This window comes from Psammomys obesus, unplaced genomic scaffold, assembly GCF_907164565.1.
Source record: "Psammomys obesus unplaced genomic scaffold, mPsaObe1.curated_primary_1811, whole genome shotgun sequence".
NCBI classification, from domain to species: Eukaryota; Metazoa; Chordata; class Mammalia; order Rodentia; family Muridae; genus Psammomys; species Psammomys obesus.
This window is the reverse complement of record NW_026585797.1, coordinates 20,409,984-20,426,820: the sequence shown is the minus strand read 5'-3', so window position 1 is coordinate 20,426,820 and position 16,837 is coordinate 20,409,984. Positions and strand designations below refer to the sequence as shown.

General features: G+C 42.8%; 1 protein-coding gene across 8 annotated transcripts in view; it reads right to left on the bottom strand.

Moving 5' to 3' along the window:
- The window catches only part of Epb41l2 (erythrocyte membrane protein band 4.1 like 2), a 154,174-nt gene that overhangs the window by 78,380 nt on the left and 58,957 nt on the right, over positions 1-16,837 (bottom strand). The window lies entirely within an intron of this gene.

The following is a 16,837-nucleotide window of genomic DNA, read 5'->3' as shown; positions in this document are numbered from 1 at the left end:
TGTGTGTGTGTGTGTGTGTGTGTGTGTGTGTGTGTGTGTGTGTGTGTAGTGTGGTGTGGTGTAAGCTAAGGAAAGGTCCTAATACAAACTTACATAAAGATATTATAGAATGTGAAAAAAATATAGCTAATGACTAACTCCATCACAACTAATGAAACAAAATTAGTTAAATCTAAAAATAACTGCCAGCCCAAATTTTGAAACAAGCAGAGAGGGACTGCTCAAGCACAGCAGGCCTCACCCACAAAGACAGCAGCTGGGGCTGAAGCCAGCTCATGCTCCCCGGCCCCCCAACCTCAGGGTCATTTTCCCAGACTGTTCTGAGCACTGGCACCCTAGCTAATGGGAAATGTCACAGCTAGCCTCTTAAAGGGTACAAATAAGAACTGTTTTAAAAGGAATATTAAAGTACAATTGATTTAAAGCAAATTCATAAACAACACATGTGGCAGTTTTAAACATACTATGTCAATGTAGTAGAATGCGGTTTAGTTAGAAGAAAGCCCTAATAGATGCTTTTACATGGACACATCCTGAAATTAATTGCCTCTAGAGCTCAAGAACTTAAACTAATAATATGATAAGATTCTTGTTTCAATAGCCCAACCTGACTGTAAGGTCTAAAGTGACAGACTGAAACAGACATCGGGGAGATGACTGCAAAAATCCAGGCATATTCTTTATTAAGGCCAAAGCACACCAGGAAGAAGATAAGAAATAACTCTCACAGGAAAGGCAGAGGCTATCCTGACGATGGAAACAGAGAAAAATAATCTAGGGACTTTATGGGAGACTAGGGAAACCTATTCGTGGAAATAGGATGTCCAGGAAGATGGGTCTAGCCCAGACATGTAGCTTGACTTTAAATTTGCTGCGACTGTAGAGAAAACAAGCTCTGATAGAGACTAGACACGCATGGGGGATACCATCTGGGAACTGCGGCCACACGGATGAAGAGCTGCAAGCACACGCGATGCCAGTATCACCTAGGAAACTGGTGTTGCTCAGTACCAGAGGACTCTGCAAAGGACCCTCACTACACCCACACACAAGGCAGAGAGATACAGAAGAAACAGTGAAATGCAGCGTCAAAGAACAATGTCTTTGAGAGCAGTAGCACAAGTTAACTACCTGACCCACTGTGACATCGTATTCTTAGGTATTTACAATTCAAAATGCACACCAGCAAGAACAGGATACAACTGGGTCAATAATGTTCAGAAAATATGTCTTTTTCCAAAAGACATACTTAAGAATATTATGTACATTAGTCATGTGAAACCAAAGCTGATTTCTGGCATGTATTGTCTAATTACATCCTGAGAACTGAATAAATACCTAGGTAAAGTTAAAAGAAAGATGCCCCACACTTGTGTAAGCTAACCAAGATAAACTGGCAGTTCTCTAAATACTCTGGCTTCGAGGAACAGGGGAGCAATCAGCTAACACTGATTTGGCCAAAACAGTCAGAAAGCAGTGAAACATAAAACTAAAGTTTCCACTGTCACGGTGAACAAATTAATAGTGGTTCATATTTTAATCACAGAAGATATCACTGTGGTGGTTTGAATAGGTATAGCCCCTATAGGTTCATGTGTTTGAATGCCTGGCCATAGGGAGTGGCACTATTAGGTGGCGTGTCCCTGCTGAAGTAGGCGTTACCTTGTGAGAGGAAGCTTGTCACTGTTGGGCAGGCTTTGAGTCTCCCATGCTCAAGCTAGGCCCTGCGTGGCCCTTCTGCTGCCTGCAGATCAACATGTAGAGCTCTCGGCTCCTTCTCCAGCACTGTGTCTGCCTGCATGCTGCCATGCTTCCTACCTTGCTGACAATGGACTAAACCTCTGACCATGTAAGCCAGCTCCAAGTAAATGTTTTTCTTGTAAGAGTTGACGTGGTCATGGTGTCTCTTCACAGCAATAGAACCCTAACTAAAACAAGCACTAACAGCTCCCTGTGTCGGGCAGGGTGCAATTTCTGTTCTTCAAAGCATCCATGAATTACCTAGTGGGTCAGATAACTTCTGGTTTACTCCTTAGAAAAAATTCATGTCAGTTTATGGAAATGATTATAGAACATATTATAAAGCATGTTCTCACCGTAAGTAGCTCTTCCCCGACCCAAACATATTATCATGTCATAGTTGGAAGGTCCTTGGCGATCATGTAATCACAAGCTAAGGACAGAAGTTGAGGACAAACTGCAAATACGAAAATAAAGAGCACCGGTGAGCCAAGCTCAGGCTGAGCCTCACCAACTGCAGCAGAGACCACTGAACTCACAGCCCAGGGCTGCCCAGTGTCACTCATTCAATGTGATGTTATAGGAAAGCAAACAGTGAAAATAGCTTATCGAGCTAGGAAGAGGCAACAATAAAGGTGGGCGTAAGTCTATGTAAACAACCATATTCTGAACACAGTCCCAAGAGCTCCAGCCTAACACTATGATTACAGCACAGGCATTCGTCATAATTGCCAGGCTTGTAGCCTGCAGCATTCAGCTGCGGACAGGCCTTTAACTGCACCACCCAGAAAAAAGGGAGCTCAGGGCTGTGTGGTGTACCTCCAAAAAACTAAGTCAGGGTTGCATTTCCCACTAAAGTGAAAGGTCCATGAAGGCAGGGCTTTCATTTATAGCAGTAGCATCTAGGCTTGTCTTTTAAAGGGTGGCAAACACCATTCAGTAAATACTATTTTCTGGGCATTGTTAAATTTTCTAGTGTAAACCAGATGGTGGTAGCGCACACCTTTGATCCCACACTCAGGAGGCAGAGGCAGGTGGATCTCTGAGTTTAAGGCCCACCTGATCTATAAAGTAAGCTCCAGGACAGAGAAACCCTGTCTCAAAAAACCAGAGAAGAAAAAAACAAAAATCTAGTCTTATATCCTCACTTTATCAGCAAGCTAGATTTGCCCAAGACAACAAAGTTAAATAGGCAAAGGCAAAACCAGAACTAACGTTTCTCAAACTATAGCAACGCTCATTAATCTTTAATTAGAATTACCCAATTAGTAGTATAGTTATATAATATACTAAGTAAAGATTTTTTTTCTACTTATCAAAAACCAAAAAAAACCCAAGGCTGTGAACAAGAAGCCCATTAGAGAAGCATGTGGCTTTGACACAATTACCATACTGGCATTCTCCAACAGGGCTGACGAAAATGTTTGTTACTGTGACAGCTTCAGAAGAAGCATGCATGCATCACTGAACAAGCAATCACGCGGAAAGCTATCAAGGGAGGGCCAGAGTGTTTAGTAGATGATGACACTAAGGAAAACCACTCTTTATGTCCTGTGTTTTTAAAAAAGACATTTATGCAAAGGTGCTGTAGCTACACTGACTTAAACCACCTACTAGACATTCCGCTGTTTAGGACACAGGCTCTTACAACCATCAATACTATGCAAAACAGCCAGCCATACAGCTGGACACACTCAGGAAGAACCTCACATAAAGGCCTGTGCTAATGGTAGCTACAGGTGTTTCTTACAACCATACTGGCGACATGCAACCCTTAAGCAGGAAACTGGGAGAGTGGGCCTGCAGGAGTGGCTCCCTTCTTGTGCAAAGATCACAAGCAGCCATTTCTCTTAGCAGGACAGAACTTAGTATTTAAGGAGCCAAGATTAACAAAGAGGGAAAATATACATATTTTTAAACTTCAAAACTGGTGGTGAGAGGCTAAGAATTTTTGATTCAACTCTGAGAAACACAGAAATAAGACTGTTCTTGCTACATATAATAGTCACGAATATAAAAATATATTGTCAATGTGTGGACAGTCCTAATTCATCTGTTTTCTTCAGCCAACAAAATTCATCTGCCATGTTCATGACAGGGTAATAGATAAGTAGAGGATCTTGCTAATATCCACAACTGCTCACTTTTTCATCTCTCCAAAGAGCCAACGGCCAAAGGGAAGATTCTCTTAATACCCATAATCTTCCATTAGAGCATCAACTGTGAGAAAACAAGTACAGAAATGAGCCAGCAGCTACCTAATTCTACTGAAGAATTACAGGGTGATGCTTCTCAACTATATAAGACTTTAAGGAGGAAGACAGATGGGAGGAAATGGTGAGAGAGGAAAGGGAAGATAAAAAGCCTCAAGAGGAAGGAGAGGTAATAAAAACAAGCAGACGGAATGGACTGCAAAGACTGATGTAGACAATCAGAGGAGAGAGTGCTGAGCACGAGGGAGGAGGGGGGAAGGGAGGGAGTCTCTGCAGGTTTGTCTCTCTTAAGGATGAGACGATCTAGAAGTGCTATGCTCTCTATCCACCAAGAGCAAATACTTTTCAAAGAAGGGACTGGCCAGTATCTGGCATCCATTCAATGACATCAATTGAAGCCTCATAATGACATACTATTTCTACAAAGATGTACACTAACACCTGCTTGAAATTAAGCCCCCACACTGAAAAGATATGGACCACAAAGCAGTCGTTTGCTAGTTCCAGTGCAGGCATGCATCTCCTCTGCTTTTTCTCCTTTTTAACAAAGCCCACATTTTGCTTAGTTTTCTCCCCTTACTCATGTGTGCACAGAGAATGATCCAGGCTAAATGCCAATGTAGGTTCTGATGGTCTAGAGCAATCTTGAGGTTTCCCCTTTCTTGTCAAAAAGACATGCATTCATCAGCTGATGGGTTTCCAGGAAGAGATTTCTTCCTCTACAGAGGTAGTCGACTTCACTGCCTCTGAACACTGTAGCAATGTTATAACCACCTGGAATCCATGAAGCAGACAGCCTAAGGAGAACTTGGCTCAGGATACAGAGCACAAACAGAAGTTACAAGAAAGATGGTCATCCCCCATGCATGCCAGAACCAGTCTGGTCCCCTTTTCTGTGACATAAAGTAACATACTCTACTGTGGATGCAACTGTTGCCAAAGGCATTCAAATGGCATTCAAAAGTTGATATGGCTACAGGATGATCACAGAGCTGAAACAAAAAAGTCAGTTCCTTAAATTCCTAGTAAAAGAAATGCACCCAACAGGTACTAGTCTGTGGCCTCAACAGAAGGAAGCTAAGGCAGGGGTCAGCTAACTCTCTTCTGGCTGGAGAAGGAAACAGTATTTAAAAAGAAAAGGGAAATACAGTTAGATTTAGAATGGAGGCACCCTTATCACATGATCACAGAGCACAGCTACTGATGCAGACACTTTCCCAGACAGCTGTTACTGAAGAGCACTTGGTAGACACACCGTCAATGTCAGTTTGTCAGTAGCTGTATCTTGGGGTGGGGCTGAACTTGGTGACACACACAAGCCCTTGGTTACAGCACTTGGGAGGTCAATACAGGTGTGTCTCTGTGAGTTTGATGCCAGCCTGGTCTACACAGTGAATTCCAGGACAGCCAGAGCTACCAGTGAGACCTATCTTAAGAAACAGAAAACTATCACAATCCCAAATGTGTATTTCAAATTAACAGTCCCACTAGGCTACCTTTTAGGTTGCAAGCACAGTACATGAAAGAAAGAAATGTTATGTGCACATACCTATCTACTTGTATATTATGGAACAAACTAGGGAGAAACTAGAAGAGTAACAGACTGTGAGAAACGGTAGCTGGCACTTGGCAATGAGATGTAAGAAAGGTGCAATGCAAGAGAAAAGAGTTCTTCCTGAGCCAAAGTTCCAACGAGGTGAAGTCCTTCCACACTGCATAAGATTTGCACACTGAGAGGGCAGCAGAGCCATCCTGCCCTATCACACAACTCCAGTCACACCAACCAACTGCCTGAGCACAGACAAATTCCAGGCTGCTCCAACTCACAGGCATGAAATTGATTTCCCAGCAAATGGAGTTCAACACTATCTCTCTGCGCGCAAAGTAACTCATTTCGGCTAGTCTATTTGAAATACTCCTCATACCAACCTCATCCTGCACAGACTGCTTACCTAGTCGAAGCTTAAAACCTGTGTGTAGACTAATAGTACTTTTGAAGAAGTATTGCTCATGGCCCTTCAAGCCGGCTCGGTGGGTAAAAGCCTCTGCCCCCGAGCCTGCAATATGTGTCTGATCCGAGGACCCCTGTGCTGAAAGGACACACTGCCTCTAGCCTCCACCCATGCACCTTGGCACAGCACGCATAGACACATACCTTATACACACTTAGATAAATGTAATAAAAGTAAAGAGGATTCTCAGTTGTGTGTTTAGAAAGACAGAAGGCTAGAGCTACTGAGAAAGCCCTGCTTGGTCCTTTACCCTTTACCTAAGGGCAGAGCTGAAACATGTCTTTAATCATAGCCTGTAGTGCAGGGAAGCCACAAAAGATTGCTGCTCTTCTCTGCTGAGGGAAGGAAGACAGAGCACTTACCTGTTCTCTCAAAGCAGAGAACATTTTTTAAAGGGAAAGGGAATGTGTAGGATGCTCACATGTAAGCACTTCCGAGCACACTCAGCAGCTTCCTCTTCCTTTGTAGGGAGAGCAGCAACAAACTGGCCTCATGAGCACAGAGATGTTTCCTGTCCACACCCCCTTCCTGGCCGACATCTGCCTCTATGCTCCAGAAAGAGGGACATTTTTGTGAGATGAGTAAAGCATCATGTTCCCAGTGCAGTGTCATACATCCGGTGGCTTCTCAACAATACTTCTATGTTATTCCTACTATCTAGGGAGCACTTAGTAGATCCTCATCATATAATACTCTACAGAAAAGAAAAATACACTAATGTGTCTCAGAGTGACATCAAAATCAGGCTCAAGCAGAGCAGGGCCCAAACCATCATCTCTCTTGATCCTAGCACCCAGCATAAAAAAAGTGTCCTTTTCCTAAGCTCATCTCAGCCACCTTCCACAGGATGCAGGGCCAACCAAGTGGTGTCCAACAACCAGTCACCTACACGGATGCAAATAAACTCTAAGTCCTGTGCTACAAAACACTCCTGCTAGAGTGTTTCCGGAGGCGCTTCCCAAATAAGCTAAAGACAAATCCACCAAGGTTAACTGCACGGATAAACACACAGGCTGCAGACGCTGCATTTTAATGGGTCATAAGACAAAAGCTTGTCAGAGTCAATCAATGCCCCAGACTATGACAAGTCCACCAAGCTGGGGCCTGCTTTCAAATCCTCTTCTCTGTAAGCCCGGGAATGCTACAGCTTAAGCTCACATGCACTCACCCCTAGCCCCTTCCTCCAAACGGCAAGGGAGTCCCTGTGGTAACCAGAACACAGGGATCACCTGCCAGTCATGGGGGTCCACTTTCTATTGTTAGGACGTGGCAAAACTAAACAAAAAAAAAAACATTTGAGGTTTTTCTTCATTTTTAAAGAAAGATTACTAGATGGGGTAAATTATTTAAAGAAAAAACATAGGTGGTTTTTTTTTAAATCCCAGATGAATGTCAGAATCTAAGCAACAGAATGAATTTTCACATTTCCTCACTATGACAAAATTAGATACTAAGAAATAAAAAGATAGAGCATACTATCACGTAAACAGCACACAGTTCTTGACAACTGTATACCTACAACTCTAACACTGTGGGAATTTACATCTCTAAGAGCTAAAGAAAAACTCCTTTTAGCTAGATGTATTAGGGTAAAAAAATTCTATAAATCAATTACTACACCGAAATTTTCGCCTTTTAATGTGCTAAAAAAAATAACTGTGCAACAGACCACTGACTACACAGAGTGTTGGAAAATAATTCACTTTCATTTGGTTTCTCAATCTGGGGCTGTGAAAGTCAGTGGGGAGGCAGGAGGACAAATCTATAAAATCAACTAGCTCCATTGCTCTCAGAGCAATGAAGCTATTTGTGTTAAAGAAAATGCACACACATTCAATATTTGCCTAGAAAGATGCAAATAACTAGTAAAACAAAATTTTGGCCACCAAAATACATACACATATATATGCGGTTGGTCACGCACAACATACACATACACTTTCACTCATTTTTAAAGGGGCTTACAGCAAACACAACACAACATTCCTTTCCCAAAGAGTATACACAGCCAAGTGCCACCTACTCTGTACACTAGCACAGTCCACATTTTTCAGCCCCCCAATACTTAATCACACTCTCACAACTTCTCTCACAAGCAGAAACAAGTAAGCGTGTTTCACAAAACCCAGCTGCTCCCACAGCACTCTTGCGGATGTACATACACAAACAGCATCTAGGCACATCCAGCGGCTGTCTCCTGCTTCCTGTCATTGGCAGACTGTGGGAAGCTGGTGGAAACCCAGCTCCACAGCTTACTGAGCAATCTGGGCCCCACCCAGGCTGGACCCTGCTGCAGAAGGGCATGCTCAGTATAGCAGGCCATCATGCTTCCAAGTCACCTCCTTCCTCGGCTAGAAAACTCGTGTAGTTACTTGTGCCCATTTCATGCAGTAACTACATAAAGACTGTCTAGTGACAAAACTCCAATTCTATAATTGCAATTTTTATGATTCAACCATTACTAAGAATGCCTTTCTCATTTAGTTGGGTTTTTACATTTATTTACTGGGGGGGGGGGGGGGGGGGGGGTTGGAGAACAACTTCTGGAAGTCAGTTCTTTTACCATGCGGGTCTGGAGATCAAACTCAGGCCATCAGGCTTGGCAACAGGCATCCTTACCCACTGATCATCTCACAGTTCCCATCAGTTTTTATGGTAATAATTTTTGTTCCCCTCAAGAGCCAAAGCTCTAAGACCAAGCGGGAGAAGTTATCTTTTGAGCTGCTGTTCAGGACTGTCCAAAAAACTCCCAAAACATTGTAAGTTACTGCTGTTGCCTTTGGTTGCTCTCCAAAGGTGGAAGGTAAATCTATACTAATAATGAACTTCAGACTCAAGGCCCACAGGGCTTGCACTAGCTATAGCAAGGTCTTAAAAGGTTGAAATGGGAATATTCCAATCATAAGCAAAGCATTTTAGGTATCTTAACAAACAAGATGTCACCCATACCAGAGATGGTTAGAAAGGATAATGTTTTCTTTGTGAGAAGACTTGCTCAAGGTAGTTTTTGTAAAAGCTCCAAAAAGATTCCTCTATCAATGCAATTACAAAACTTTAAAGTTGGTCTATATAACAAAAACAGGCTATTCCCAGTTTTCACCTTACCATGAAACAGCAATTTGGTGAGACTTTCAGTAGAACCATTTTACTTAATGAAAAGTTTCATCCTTTATTTCCACTAAGTTTTTGCAATTTCTAATTATGAACCTATTTTTAAACTTTTTTACACTTCTTTATTTTGTAAATGAGAAGCATGGACCACTTAACAGAAATTCTTTCTCTCCACTGTATGAGTTCCACATACTGAACTCAGATCTTCGACATGCCAAAAAGCATCTTAACCAGTGAGCATCTCACATGCACTTAAAACATTTTTAATAAATATTGGTTGTACAAATATATTACATACATGGTTCCAGACATTTTCTGGAACACAGTGCTCTGTGGAATGAAAAAATCTGGCAGCCCTAACGCCAGTAAACTAGGCTTCAGCTAGCAGGTCTCCAAATGCTAGCTTAGACATCTCCTGCCTCGCCTATGTATCTTTCTTTTCTTGCCCATATTCTTCCTGTAGATACAGAAATTTGTCCCCCTAAATCTGTCCTTTGTACATGGAGGTAGAACCTTTAGGAGACCACAACTTGGAACAAAGCTGAGGAGGGCAGGCAGTCCTGGTGATAAAGTTAGTGCCCTGTGAGAACAAACTCCAGGGAGCTTACAGCACAGCTATCTAACACACAGCCAGGAAGAGGTCTTATCACAAATGATACCAGCAATTCCAATCTGGACTCTGACCTCTAACGTAGGAGAAACTGAGTTTCTGGTGTTTTGGCCGCCCAGCCTAATGTTAGAGCAGCCTAACCCCAGCCTAATGTTAGAGCAGCCGCCTCACAGGACGGATGTCAGCACCACTGCCTCAGCTCCTGCTGCCTTCAAACTGAAGACCACACTCAGACACAAACCTCACAGGAGAGAACTAAGTAGCATGGCAGCGTGGTGACTTCTGTGGCATTAGAATTTGGAAATACAACCCAAGCATATTAAATGTAATTCCTGCACTCATCCATCCAGTATGCAGGAAGGCCAAAATCTATACTCCAGTCTGCTCCAAAGCAATCGGTTTCTATCTCTTTTATCTATTTAACATCCTTGCTTTCTTGATTAGTAAACTGAATCCACAAGTGAAACAACTTTGGAAACTTACCCAACAGGTTACCTGCAGAGAATTCTATGAGTATGTCCAGCTACATTTAATTTACTTTGTTCCCAAAAAGAATGTAAAAAATTCAAAGTACATAAGCTGAAACACAGCTTGCATTTTGTTAACAAGCACTTGTGTAAGTTAAATGCACCTTGGGGAACTATTTTTATGCTGTATCATCATTATCATAAAACTGAAATTAGGAAAGTTTATAGTTAAAATGTGGTCTGTATATGTAGTCAAGAGAATTGTTTGTTAGGGTAGAAAATATTGTCCTTTATTTGTGTACAAAGATTTGTGTAGATTTTAATCTTAAACCCAGGGTGACTATTTCTTAAAATTGTTTCCCACCCAAAAGAGAAAAGGGAAGAGGAGGAGAAGAAGAGAGAGAAAAAAGAGCAGAGGACTCAATAATCTCAGAGGCGGTCAGCTCAAGGCTCCAAACCATGAAGGGCACAAACTTGGTGAAAACGGTTCTTAGTGTCACAGAAAAGCCAAGAGGACAGCAAGCATCTTTAGCGGGCACATCTCTACTCTGCTGCATTCCCCTACGAAATGAGCATCTTTCTAGGGTCTATGCAGTGTCGTTATCCTGTACTACATGACTAAAATCCACTTATAAGTGAGTACATACCATGTCTTTCTGGGTCTGGATGATCTTTTCTAGTTCTACCCATTTGCCGGTAAATTTCAAGATTTCCTTGTTTTTAATATCTGAGTAGTATTCCACTATGTAAATGTACCACAGCTTCTTTATCCATTCTACAGTTGAGGGACATCTCGTTTGTTTCCAGATTCTGGCTATTACGAATAAAGCTGCTATAAACATAGTTGAGCAAATGCCCAACCCAAGACCCAACCCATGGAAGAGAGCCAACCCCTGACAGTATTAACAATATTCTGTTAGGCTTGCAGACAGGCGCCTATCAGAATTGTCCTCTGAGAGGCTCCACCCAGCAACGGTTCGAAACAGATGCTGAGACTCACAACTAAACATTGAGCAAATCATAGGGAGTCTACTAGAAAAGAAGGAAGAAAGAGAAAAAGACCCAGAAGTGACAAGTGCTCCACAAGAAGACCAACAGAGCCAACTAACCAGGGACCAGAGGTGAAGTCTGAAGCACCAACCAAGGACCACGGACTGGACCTACGTCCTCTACATATAAGTAGCCAATGGGCAGCTCAGGCTTCATGTGGATTCACTAGTAAGGGGAACTGGGGCTATCTCTGACATAGACTCTGTTGCCTGCTTTTTGATCACTTCTCCCTGATGGGAATGCCTTACCAGGCCACAGGACAAGAGGATGAACTCAGTCTTTGTGAGACTTGATGAACTGGGGTGGGTGAGTAGGGGGGCTCCTCTTTTCTGAGAAATAGGGGAGGGGTGGAGAAGGGAGTGTGAGACTGGGAAGAAAGGAGAGAGGATAGTGTAAAATAAATTAATTAATTTTTTAAAAAGAAATGAACATCACCTGCCCAGCCAGGAAAGATGCAGACAACACAATTTTCTAGCATTGCCATAAAACCACATGGAAAGCTCTCAGAAATAAGCCTCTTTCTCTTTCTTTTCTAATACAATTGAGCTTATTGACTGAGAACCAACATTCCTGTCAAGCAACCATCATACAAGACTTTACAACCCCCACCACCACCATGGACAAGTTGCCTGACTCTTCAAATGGATGTTAATTTTCTAAAACATCTTAGGATGATTGCTATTGGCACACATATCTAGGGTGAACAGAAGACAGACACCGGGAAGGAAGAGGATCGGTGTTTCCTAAGTACCTGGACTCCAATGTACAAGTTGTCTTTGGACCACACGCCGCCATTTACTTTCTTTCAGACTCGAGATGCAGAACAATCTGTGGATGAGTCATCTGCAAACCTCCTTTCTTATCCAGACGTTCTGGCAGAATTATACTCACATGTTCAACTACATGCCTTAAACTGAAGCATTTTATAGATTTGTAGGGCTCTGGACACCCAAGTATGACTTGAATTTTTACAAGGGATGTGGAGACAAGTGGAAGCAAGTACAAGGAAAAGAAGAAAATAATAAAGGGTCTAGGATATAGCTCTGTGCAAGAATGCACAGGGAGCTATGTTCAATTCCCAAGCACTGACAATCACCCCAACATAAACACACACACACACACACACACACACACACACACACACACACATGCACACACACGCATACACACAAAGACAAAGCAAACAATGGTGGCTCAAACTTGCTAATTAAAAAGTTACTGCTTTTAAAACATCAGAAGGTATTCTAACAAAGCTCTTAACGTGCACTCTTTAAAAGAAATAACTGCTAAAGACTAAAGCATAACAGAAGTATACAACTGGACTCATGTACTAAGCCAGCAAAGATGTCTGTTTTCTATTCTACTTTGGCACTGTCAGAAGCCAAAAGAGCAACTAACTGTCAATGATGTTAATGTTTTGGTTTTTTGTTGTTGTTGTTTGTTTGTTTATTTAAGATTTATTTATTTAGTATGTATACAGATCTCATTCTAGATGGTTGTGAGCCACCATGTGGTTGCTGGGAATTGAACCCAGAACCTCTGAATGAGCAGCCAGTGCTCTTAACCTGAGTCTGAGTCATCTCGCTGCTTTTGTTGATGGCAATGTGGGCAGAATCTAGAATAGGACAGTACTTCAGTCTATGGAATGAATGTGATCATGAGCTGAGAGAGAAGGCCAATGAACTCAGAAACAAAAGCCAGACTGATGCTTTCACAGCTAGTTAAAGCAGAAGGAAGGGCTTGAGTGTGCCAGCTCAGGTAAACCGATTAGTTACTGTAAATCTCCTGGGGTGGTTGTGGTTTTCTGTTTGCTTTGGCTTTGAAACTTGGCCCTTTAGAGACTCCAATTTGATTACATAGCAACTAGCAAGACTCTACTCTGCTTTGCTCTGGGTACTGCTTAAGGCCAGAAGGCGGGAAGAAGTTCTCCAAACCCACAGTGCCAAAGTAGCACTTACTAAGTTCCTCCCAATGTCAGACAATGCTCTTCCACCAGAAATTCAAAGTCCAGTAGGGAGACAGACAGGTAAACAAATCATAGGCCATATATGATAGGAGATGTAGGAAGGTACAGGAAGAATGCAGCCAAAGAGGCCAGCTAACTTGGGAAGTCAAGAAAGGAGTTACAAGCTGACAATGTCCAAGCTCGTTCTTCACACTGCATTGAGCAGGGGCTACTGTCAGTAATAATTTCCATGCTGCCTTAAAGACGAACAAATGAAATTTTAAAAACTACTTACCACAGACACTAGCACAAAGAGCAAAAACAAAGGCTCTGGTAGTCACTGTTAAATACTCTACAGCAGGATAAAGCAAAGCAAGGCTTTACAGATTCAAAGTCAAAACCAAAACAGTCAGTACTCACGCACCTCACCACAGCCTTTAACACATGGAGAATCTGAGCCCCCACACTGGGATGATGTCTGGATTACAATGTCAGTCAGCAGCTGATCTAACCAAGCTAGTTTTCAGATTCTGACTCATACTCCCAATCCCTATACAATAGTATGCCCTGCCTGGCTGAGGAAGGAAAAGGAAGTCATAACTAAAGAAAAGAAAATGGCAACACGGCCCTTTACTGTAATCTAATGCCAAAACCACAAAAATTAAAACCTAGCTCCAATATAACAAGTGCAGATCTACTTCCCAGTACTTCCCAGCCTGCCCCACTTCTGTACCTAAGAAAAAGCCAGTACCTTCCCAAGGATGGTGAGCAAAAGGCCACTGCTACAGCACATTATCTAATGAGGCTGAAGAGATGGTGGCTTGGTTAGGAGCACTTACCATGCATGCCCACAGGAGACTGGGGTACATTCCCAGGACTGCAGCGCAGCTCACAGGTGTGACTCCAGAGTCCAGGGCACCTGACACCCTTTCCTGGCGCACTGACATACATGCAGGTAAAACTCTCAGAATTATCTACTTTTCAACCCGAAAAAATAAACAAATAAATAAACTTACACTCAAACAGTTTAAATATTCTCACACTACCCTTTACCTTAGTCTACAAAATTAAGGTGTCAACCACTAATCTTTAGCAGGACTGGGGTTGAGATCAATAAAAAATCATTACAATAGCTGCCAGTAAAGTACCAACACTAAAGGAGTGCAGAATACTATTAAACAAAAATTTTCACTCATCACAATCTTCAGCCATTTTTCTCTGAAATGGCAGAATGCATCCTATATTAACTTTATTTTTAAAAAGAAAACATATTAAAATACAATAATCTCCCTAACCAATTTATTATTTTCTGAATATGTGAAATGAAAACTACTCGCACCTAGGCTACCTCCTGCAGTTTCTCTCCTAGCTTTCCTAATCAGGCTTTTTAAATAGCCATCTCTGGGAGCTGGAGGTGACGCAGCTGTGCGTGCTGGCATGAGGACCTGAGTTTGAACCCACAGCACCACAGAGAGCTGGCAGCAGTTTAGGGCATCTGTAAGCCTAGCAAAGTAGAGGAAGGGGCACAGGGAAGACGGGCAGCACTCACTGACGAACCAGGCCACCCAACCCTGAGCGCCAGCTTCAGAGTCCCTGTACTGAAAAATAAGGGAGAAAGCAACTCGGAAAGACATGCAGTGCCAACCTCTGGCCTCAACAGGCACACACATACACAGACACCCACATGCACATGCTTACACATTCATATGTATTCCATGCCTGACAACCTAAATCCAATGCCTGGGATGGGGGAGGGGAGCAGACACGGATTTGGGACACCAGCTCCCAAAAGTTGTCTGCTGTGGATATTTTGATTTATGATATATAGACATGTTTTGTTAAAATTTCAAATTGGGGATTTTGGTTTGTCCACACCTGTTAAGTGTCTTGTGCAGAGCATGTTCTTTGCCAGGTGGAATTAGTTGAATTCTGAGGATTTTGAGGGTATAAATAGGACAGCCCAGAGGAAGAAGGCGCAGCTGCTTAGAGGAGGACTGCTTGCTGCTGATTCGTCCTGAAGCTGCATTTGCTGTTAGCTGATTTGCCGGTCACCTGGACTTCTAGATTCTGGACAAATGATATTGGTACTGCTCCCAAAAAGAGTCCTGCGACCCTACCCAGCAGGAAAGAGCAGAGAGGCAGAGAGAACTCCGCCTCTGTCTCCACTTTCTTTCTCCCTCCTACCCTGTGTTGAAGAGTTGGGGGGCGGGGGGTAGAGGCATTTAATAACCCTAAATAAAGTAAGTTTGTTAAAAACTCAAGGTCAACAATTATCCTCTGATCCTCGTACTCGTGCCCCAAACACACAATATAAACAAGTTATAAAATAAAGTTCTACAAAGCCGAGCACTGATTTTTCCATTGGAAAATACGAAGGTGCAACATGATGATCAGTATCCAGCTTTCTAGTGCAGCCTGGGGAGGTATAAGCCTGGCGGGGCTCGTCTTACATCCCTGGCATTTCTGCTGCCATCTACTCTGGAAAGCAGCGTACTTCCAGCTGTGCTTCGCTCGCATCCTAACTGGGTGCTGCAGCTGTGTGCATGTGCTTCTGTATCTTCAGCAGCATACTTAAATTAGGAAGAAAGTCATAACCATGTGTATGGACATGACCCTGAGAACTAATGCACTCGCAGCCCAAGCGCCTCTGCCCAACACAAGAACACAACTATGCGCCACTAAGCCTGAACACACGTCGTTATTTGTGCCTACAGGATCTTGACTCCAGTTCTGTACACTGAGGTTGGCTACAATCTGTTCATTTTGTGAGGACCTGCTCTTTGCCTGCTGAAAGCTCCTGAGGCTTCGGGCCTATACCAAATGTGGCTCTTCAGCAGTGTGAGGGCGTGCTAGAATATATAACTGCACTAAGAAAGAGAAGTGTGATAACAGAGGCACAAACAACAATAACTGACTTGATGACGAGAGAATAACTCCCAAGGTGACCTTGAAGGATAAGAAGGAGCTTCCTGGCAGATGATAAGTGGGCATAAGTACATTCCAGACTGTGGGAACAGTAGGGAAAGGCCCTGGACCATTAAAGATAAATGTGCTGCAGAGAACGGTGAGCACCTCATCTGCCCGGAACACAGGGTGGGGAGTGGAGATGGGAAAACGGAAGCAACAGCCAAACAATGCATGGTCTGACAGTGCTGAACTCAGATGTTCTCACTCAATCCTGCAGGCAATGGAAAATAATATTAACTTTGTATTTCTGGAAGACTACTTTGGCAGTCATTTGAAAACAAGTGATATAATGAAAGGAAGTTGGATAAAATGAACCTCCAATGATCCAAGAGACTAAGACAGGGGTAACAAAAGTACAAATAAAAAGATGGAGTCTGTAACTGTTCAGTGAACAAAACAGACAAGACTTCATAGTAAGCTAGACTGGGAGTAAAGGAGAACCGAGTTCCCAGGTTTCTGCAAGTCAAAAGCCAAATAAGAGCACCACTGGCCTAGAGAGACTTCCAAAAAGAGCAGAAAATAAGGACAAAGAAATCAATACCACTTGAATGGCACTTGGACTGAAGTGTCTACATGATACTCAACCAAAAAACAAAAGGCTGACAGGTGATGGAATGACAGAGGCTAGGTTTCCATATGAAGAACTGGAACAGATAGAGGATAGGTCAAGCAGTGTCAGTAGTAGGTGGAGCCCTGGGCAAAGGGGGACAAGGAAAATACTC